This window comes from Molossus molossus, unplaced genomic scaffold (genome assembly GCF_014108415.1).
Source record: "Molossus molossus isolate mMolMol1 unplaced genomic scaffold, mMolMol1.p scaffold_m16_p_21, whole genome shotgun sequence".
NCBI lineage: Eukaryota > Metazoa > Chordata > Mammalia > Chiroptera > Molossidae > Molossus > Molossus molossus.
Window position 1 is genome coordinate 3499562 of NW_023425357.1, and position 8873 is coordinate 3508434.

The following is an 8873-nucleotide window of genomic DNA, read 5'->3' on the forward strand; positions in this document are numbered from 1 at the left end:
GCCTGACTCTCTTTTATGATAAAGCAGGAAACAGGTGAGGTGACCCAGGGCACGTCCTTCCCTGTCAGAGCCTCCCCCGTGGGGTCTCCATCATCCTCAGCCCATCCCTCAGCACCTCCCTGGGGTCCTCACCTCGGACGTTGTCAGGCCCTGGAGATGCTTCAGGAAGACGTGGGTTCCTGTGGGGATCAGATCAGCAGAGACACGTTCACCCTGTAACTGAGCAGGGCAGGCGTGTGTCCCTGTGACAATGAGCACAGAGGAGAAATGCAGGGAAATAAGGGAAGGAAACACCTTTCTGTGGCCCCAGAGGCTGGGCTTTGTATCACACCCATTTTCGTGAACTTCTCTTTTCCTGAGCATCATCCTCCAGCCCCTCCTCTGTGGGAACAAGCCTCTGGGTCCGGGGTGCGGAACATCCTGCCCAAGGGCCGTGTAAGTTCTGGCCCTGTCAAGGCAGCCGCAGATGGGACTAGAAATTCAATAAAGTTAGGAGCTTTTTTTTACAACAACATACATTTCCATTAAGTGAATCATAATAATAACATAAATGTTGAGGGGACAGGCAAGAACGTCCATTATGGGATAGACAGGACACATATGGGTACACGAGAGGACAGACATGTATACTTCTCGTCGACTGCCCACGGCCCGTCTGCCTATATTGTGGTGACTCAGAGGACTGTCAGTGACGGGCAGGCTGGGAGTGTACACGCTGCGAAGGCAGTTACACTCTGTGGTGAATCCACAGCGATCCTGTGATGATGAGCCGGATTCCACGAGATGATTCCTCGCGACGTTGATGACCTCACCTCCGATGATGGACATGGATCTTGTCGACGTCTCTGCCAACACAGATAATAACTCCAATCCAACCTTTATTCACACGTCCACCATCAACAATCCTGGGGTAAACTGAATCTCGGATGAAGATGAAGGAAATCACAGTACACAGAAGAGACCTCAGGCGTCGATGACACGAACATTGGATATGCTCCAAATCGAGGTGCAGAATTAGAACAGCGATCAAGCAACATAATCGCATCGCTGGCCACACAAATGGCATAGTTATTACAATTTCAATGGAATGGCACCCTATAAATGGTGACTACAAAGAAAAGTTGATGCAGGAATGTCAATCTTTCCAAGAGAAATGGACAAATGATTGTTTTTTGTCATTGAAGTCAACAACACACCTATGAGCACCAGACACAGGAACATTGTTTCAGAGTGTTTGTCTCTGAGAACTGTCTCAGATCGGATGACTGACTTAGCTCAAGATATTGAAAAAACACTGAAGGATTCTGAAGATTTCCTGTTTTTCTCTCGTGGGAGAACTGCAGAGTTTGACATGCGAGAGGAACTGCTGTCCCTGGGACCATGCCTGGCCCTGCAAGAGGTGAGGACTTGTTTGAGAGACGTGTTTTATCAATGAGAAAACTTAAGCTAACATTTGAAAAGTTAAGTGGCCTTCTACAGATGGAGCTCCAGCCATGGCTGGCTCACAGGAAAGGGTTCATTGCATTTGTCAAGGAAGAACTGAACGGTCCCAGTCTTGATCCAAGTGATTCAATTAGGTGCCACTGCATCACACACCAAGAAAATCTTTGTGCACAGTCGTTGCGGCTCAACAATGTGATGCCACAGCATTGGCATGCATACATTTTGTCCAAAGCAGAGGAGTTAACAGCCGCCAGTTGAAGGAGTTACAGAATGATCTTGACTCTGAGTGCATTGCAATTCAAGTAAGAATATGATTGCTGTATGAGTCACATTATCTTTTTTAAAAAATACGTTTTTATTGATTTTTAGGGAGAGAGGGATAGAAACTAGATGTGGGAGAGAAACATGGATGGGCTGCCTCCCACAAGCCCTCGACTGGGGATGGGAGCCTGCAACCCAAGCATTTGCCCTGACCAGGAACCGAATCGGGTCATCTCAGCCCATGGGATGACACTCAATCCACTGAGCCACACTCATTTCAGATTTTATCTTCATTTGTGATTTTTTTCTTTCAATCCTTGGTTAGTAGAGGAGTGTTGTTCTATTTCTAGAAAAGACTTAGAACTCACATTTATCTTCTTCTGCAGAATTAGGTGACTTCTAAGGTCTCGTGATATCCTGCTTGCTCACAAAATGTCCTCGGGCTCAGGGTCAGTAGTTGAGTGTCCATAGGGCAGCTCCTGGGCCTTCCAGGGCCTCTGCAAGCTCCCTCCCTGGAGAGAGGGTTCTGGGTCCTTCTTAAGCTAGTGGATGGCCAGAGCAGCGTACACCCTGGGCTCATCTGGGGGTTCCTCTATAGGGGACGGAAGAGGGTGCACTTGTCTCTCATTTGAGGGTCAAGTGGCTCAGTCGTGCATAAGTCACATCCTGGGGTCTTCAGATGGAGGATCCTGAAGAGGGTAGAGTGAGAGGCAGTTGTATGATTAGGGTGGAAGGTAATCAAGGTGGTGGAAAGTAATCAAGTCACTCCCCGGGGTCTTTGTAGTCAGGGGTGAGTTGAGGGAAGACAAGAAGGGTGGGACTTCTCGCCTTGCTCACTTGTCCCAGAAACCAGAGTTGATATTGAGACACTAATAAAATCACTCAAGTTCCTTGTTCAGTACATCTTCATTCATGTTTATATCACCTGGTCTACGACAGAGCCCCAGAGGGCCTGGAGGGCAACACATCACATCAAGAAGATCATTCTGGAGAATGTAAGATCTAAATGCATGTTGCTTTGCTGATGTTGAAATGTGCTTGGAACCCATAACCCCAGTGATTCCTAAGAATGTTTTGCTGACTCATTGATAAATAAATGAACTCATGTGGAGAAACTATGCATCTTGAAGACCTTCATTTAGGCTTTGATTGATTTACTTTACCCGTATACATGTGTATATGGTTATATTGTATACATAGATAAAAAGGGAGTATATATACTCTATATCAGTACTAATAGTGTATACGTCTGTCTATTTATCTATTTATCTATATAGAGAGATAAAGACATAAAGAGAAAAATAGAGACATAGAGAAAGAGACACGGATAAGAGGACAGATAGACATTGTCAAAGGGCCAAGGAGAAGACAGATAAGGGCCCTGACTTCAGGGATTCTCTGGGTTGGGAACAAAGAACAAGTTCAAGTGGGATGGTGGCAGGTTTTAGGGAGAAAATGAAATAGTGATTCAGTAGGGAGTAAGGAAAAGCATGTGGGGGAATTACTTCAGCTATGACAGTGTTTCTCCACTCAGAAGAGTAGACATATATCATGGGATGAGTGTTTCTTTCTGAGACTGTCCTATGTAGCATAGGATGTTTAGCAGCATCTCTGGACAGTAGATACCATTGGTAGCCCCTCCCCCCTATGACAGACAAAATGTCTCTAGATATTGGTGTGGGGCACAAAAGAAAGGATAAAATTGAGAAAGGATTCTAGATATGGAAGAAAAAATATGAACATTGAAGGAGAAATAACTCTTGGGGAGAGATTTAAGAATTGTACCTGTGATATTAAAATGCCTGCTGGACAAACAGTAGAGATGGTTGCTGGGTATTTGGATATTTGAGGCTTGTGCTCAAACAAGAGGTCAGAGCTGGAAATAATTGTGGATTCTGACACAGACAGAATCTAGCTATATCTGGGATTAAATAAATTTAAAAAGTCTGTTTTTCTCTATTGAGTTAGAGAGAGAGGAAGGGAGAGAGTGAGAGAGAGAAACAGCGATGAGAGAGAACATCGATTAACCAACTCCTGCATGCCCCCCACTGGGAATTTGGCCCACAACTTGGGCATATGCCCTGATGAGGAATCAAACCAATGATGTCTTGGTGCATAGTTTGGTACTCAACCACTGAGCCACACTGGCCGGGCTAAATAAAATGTTGCAACATAAATTACAGAGTTGTCTCAAGGTGAGGGTAACAAGATAGTTGGCAGATTTTCTGAGGAAGTAGAAACCAAATGCCAATTGTTATGCCCAAAGTGCATTATTGTTGGGTCCATGGCATCTAAATCAATTATATTGAGGGAAAGTGATAAAACAGGAAATAAATGGGTGAAAAGGAAGGCAGAGAGTTCTAGTGCACAATCTGGCTACTCTACAGGGGGGATTTTGCAAAGATAGGCATGCCAGTCATACCCCACCAGTAACCCTACAAGCCTTATTGTGAAGTGCACAAGTGTACAACTGTCCATGGCAGCACTATGATTATGAGATATGAACAACCAAGAATCAAAGGGCATGGACAACAACTGGGGAAAGGGCAGGGAGGGAGGATGGAATCAATGGGGGGGGAGCAGAACACTCCATAACAAAAATTAATTAATAAAAAAAAATTAAAATAAAAAAAAAGAATCAAAGGAACCTAAAGTCAGTGGCACAAAGGGGTGAAAGTCTGGGCAGGGTGTCCTTCACCCATTCACCCAGATCTCTCCTCTCTGGGGTTTTGCATTTCAATCATCACTTGAAATGGTTCTTCTATTTATTCATTTATTGATTGATTTTTTAATATAATCATAAATAACTAACAATGGTAGATGTATTTACCAGATGAAAAATATGGATATATGGATGAATATTTCAATGACATAATTGTAGATACATAAATGTAGTATTATTAGTAGTCAATACAGGGTTGGGTATAAGTAGGTTGACAGTTGTGAGTACAAGAAACAGAGTTTATTCTTGTATTTCTATTTCTTATTGTATTACATTCTATTGAAAAACTGTAATTCTAATTTTGCCACACTCTGTATATGTGTAAATACATGTACAGATATACATGTATATATAATGTATAGAAATATGTATGCATTATATAGTATAGTATAAAATATGTAAAGTATATCTGTATGTGTAGCTACACATATAACTACTCTTACGTAAATAGTAAATTATCCATTATAATATATACTTAATAATATTTCTGTAGCTATATACAGTATGTATATGCGTGTGTGTGTTGTGGTGGGGGGTGTGGAGAGAGAGAGACAGACAGACAGACAGAGAGTTGAAATCAACAGGTGATAAGGAGGCAGGGACCCTGATGGTCAAGGCTGGACCTGAACAAGGAATAAGGTCCTGTCTGTGGGTGTAGGGAAGGGGCAGAGGGAAGAGGAGCTCGGAGGTTGTGGTTAATGTAGTTAGTTCAGTAGATGCGCAGCAGGGGAAAGGGTCATCCTCTTCTCTCTAAGTTTGGACAAACTTTAGAAAGTCTAGTAAGATTCCATGGATGGATGGCTATTTATGTGATTTTTATTTCAAAAGACAACCCCAACGTACTGTTTATCAAAGGTCATAACCCAGGAAGTCCACAGCTCTGGTTCAAATATTATGTAACACAGAGAATTCCCCAAATTGAAATATTTAATGAGCATCAAAAGTAGGAAATTATGTCTATCTGTGACCTCATTTGGATACAAAAACCAAGATGTAGAAAAAAGTATTGACCTATCCTAATTGCAAATATCCAAGTAAAATATCCAAATATTGGCTCACACATGGATGATAAGCGGTCTTCAGTTGGGTTAATACCCAAAGGGGTGAAACCAGGAAGCCTCTGTAATGTGTGTCAGGTGTGTACACATCCGATTCTGAGAGGAGGACCTGAGCAGGTGAGTGGGGGGGGGGGTCTGACTTCTCTGCTCACTCAGATCACCTTCCTGCTCATTTCCACACACCTCACCCCGCCCTCCCTACCCTTTATCTCTGCTGAGTTTAAGAAAGGGGGGGTTCCGGGGTGGGAGACCCTGTCCCTTTCTGTCCTCTCAGGGGCTGGACCCTCCTCTGTGGAATCTCCTCCAACACTCATGTCTTAGTGTCCCCGACTTTCTTATACACAGGACTCTGAGCTGAATTCGGGGCTGTGATGCCCATCAAGGCTCTGGGGGGGTGTGAGCCCCTGGACCTTGGTCAGAGAGAATCTGTCAAAGCCAGCCTCCGAGCCACACTGCAGGGTCAGGCTGTCTCCAGGCAGCACCAGGGAGCCCGGCTGGGCCGAGAGGGAGGGCTCCCTGTGCACACCTGGGAGAAGGGGACGTGGCATCAGGGGGCACACACCCCATTGCCCACTGGGGCTGCAGGGAGAGTCCTGTCCTGTCCCTCCCTAACCTCCTGCTTGAGGTTCTGTCCCCCAGAGGCCAGTGTCACTGACCCCCGGGCCCCAGGGCTCCACTGGGCATGTACTTAGGTCAGTCATTTTGGGCCCAGGATACAGATGGGTTTGCACAGGGGTCTGGCCTCTCACCTGTGACCTCGAGAGACAAAGGGTCACTGGGGTGTGACCAGAGATTGGGGTAGGATCTGGGGGAACCATAGCATCTGTAGGTCCCCCCGTGGGAGGAGTTCACGGGGCCCACAGGGAAGGTGGCCTGGGCATAGGTCCTCCAAGCATTGGACCTCCATTGCGGTTCCATGTGTAAGGGTGTGTCAGCTCCTCCCTCCTTCAGCAGATGGAAAGTGCCCAATGTGTCCTGTGAGCTACACACGAGGGACACGCTCCCTCCTGAGGCCACCACAGGGCTTGGCTGGCTGGAGAGGTATGGTGCTCTGTCCACTCCTGGGAGAAGGGGATCCGTGTTACAGGGACCATCACCCACATGTTCCCAGTGTGGACTGTGGGGTGAGGTCCCCATGAGCCTACCTGATAATCCCTCAGTGTGAGGGGAGCCACAGTGGGGAGAACATCCGGGTTCCGCTTACCTGTCACCACCAGGAGCAGGGGGTCACTGCGCTCTGAGAGTTTGCGCTCAGTGGTGTAATACGCACACTCATAGAGCCCTGCATGCTGTGAGCTGGAGGATTCAATGAGGAAACCGGTCTTGTTGCTGAAGTTCTGTGGAGTCTTCGTATCCCAGGGCTCAGAGCCCCTCTCTTTATATAGAACGTAGGCAGTAGCCTGCAGAGACGCCTGACACCAGAGGGTCACAGGGCTCCCCGTGGTGACCATGGGGCCTGGCTCAGCCCAGATGGAGGGTTTGGGGACAACTTCTGGAAAGGAATCAGATCCAAAATATCAGGGGAGCCCTTCTCTCCCTTATGATGTCATGAATGAGCCTATGATGTCATGTAATGAGCACCCACTATGTGAGGCACCTGCTGGGGTCTGTCATTCATCCCACTCCCCTCACACAGTCATGCACCAGGGCTGAGGGAAAGGACCTGGATACCCCAGGCCTTGTCCTGCCTGCCCCTCCCTGTGCATGTCACCATCACTGCTACAGAGGGGACAGTCCCCACACCACGTCCTGGGTGTCCCTGTGAGGCCCCCTCCCCCAGGAGGTCAGAACCAGAACTGAAAGGAAATCTAAGCTCTGGGCCATGAATCTCTCCTTTTACACTTGGGGACCCTGAGGCCCATACAGGGGACGGGCGCATCCAAGTCAGTGTCTGCAGAGGGGCCTGAACCCCTCATGACTCATCCCCTGTCCTCTCATAAACACACCCACCACCTCCCCACAGAGACCCTCAGTTACCCCGCTGCAGGCCTGACTCATGTGGGGAAGGGACCCATCCGCAGAGCCTCCGGGATCAGGATTGGTGGTGGTGGGGGCGTGCTTTCTTCACCCCACTTGAGCCCAGTTGCTCCTCCCCATCCTGGGCCCAAACGTCTCCCTGGGCCATCACCACCCCAACTGTCCCTTGCCTCACTTAACCCTGCAGGCCTACTCCATTGTGAAGTGAATCCTCAGAGCCCTGCAGTCCCTGGATTCACCCTCAATCCATCCCCTGCTCCCAGCCCCCTGGGACACAGCCTGTCCTTAAGTGTCTGGGGGCATGAGACCCTCTGAGGGAATCAGAAGCATCCGGGGTGGTCTATGGTCCCTCTGAGAAAACACGCTCCAACTCACCAGCTGTGGAGATGGGCCCTGTGGGTGGGGGGCTGGGGTGAACAGAGGGTCCTGCGAAAGATGACAGAAGAGGGTGAGAGTCTGGGCCTGACCCTGGAGACCCCACCTCACTCAGACTCCTCCTCCATCTGCTCGGAGCACCCTAGAGTTCCTCCCATGGACCACCGAGGTGAGGGGAAGGGGTACCCATGGGTAGGAGGGTCTCTGAGGGGCAGATGTCTTCTGGGTGACCAGCCTAGAGCCTTCTCTCCCTCCCTTTCAGCTCCTCTTTCTTCTGGGGACAGACCCTGACCTGACAGCACAGAAAGACAGGGCCAGGGGCCCCTCACCTGAGACCCGCAGCTCCAGGGGCTCACTGGGCTGTGACAGCAGGTAGGGGGAGGTGCTGAGTGAGCTGTAGCACCTGTAGGTGCCCCCGTGGGCGGAGGTCACAGGACTCATGGAGAACTCTGCCTGGTACTGCTGAGCTCGGTACTTTGATGGAAGACGCAGGGGGGGATCGGATGTCCCCTCCTTGGACAGAAGGAAAGTGTCCTTTGGAGTCTGTGACTGACACAGCAGGGTCACCTTCTCTCCTGAGCTTACTGGGGTGCCCAACTGCACCGAGAGGGAGGGTCTGTCAGACAGCCATCCTAAAAGAGGGGAGGTGGGTGAGGGGCTGCCTGCCCACCTTCTCCTGACCTGAGGGTCACCAGGCCTCTCTCCTAGGACCCGCCTCTCTGTCTTTCTCTGTTCTCTCTGAGTCTCCCCTCTCCCCTCACACCCCATCTCTCTGTCTCCCTCTCCCTGGGCCCTGCACTTTAATTCTGACCATCACCAGCTGTGACCCCCCAGCAGGGCCTGTGCAGAGTCTGGTCCCTGAATGAACCCCTGACTCCTCACCTGCCACCAGGATGTCCAGGGGGTCACTGGGGGCCGACCACTCGGAGGAGAGGTTGTGTCCACCGTAGCATCTGTAACCGGCCCCCGTGGGAGGACGCGCACAGTGTCGAGTGGAAGTCGGCCTGAGAGAGCCCAGCCTGGGCTGCAGGACAAGG

General features: G+C 49.1%; 2 protein-coding genes across 6 annotated transcripts in view; one reads left to right on the plus strand and one right to left on the minus strand.

Annotated features, from left to right (window-relative positions):
- Nucleotides 1-497, minus strand: part of LOC118639329 (leukocyte immunoglobulin-like receptor subfamily A member 6) — a 77463-nt gene extending 76966 nt beyond the window's left edge. For all 5 annotated transcript variants that reach the window (XM_036275696.1, XM_036275699.1, XM_036275697.1 and 2 more), the window contains exon 1: nucleotides 133-497. The gene's annotated coding sequence lies outside the window, so the exon portion shown is untranslated. The remainder of the gene's footprint in view (nucleotides 1-132) is intronic.
- LOC118639337 (leukocyte immunoglobulin-like receptor subfamily A member 2) overlaps nucleotides 1-8873 on the plus strand; it is a 462866-nt gene that overhangs the window by 233874 nt on the left and 220119 nt on the right. The gene's annotated exons all lie outside the window — the stretch shown is intronic.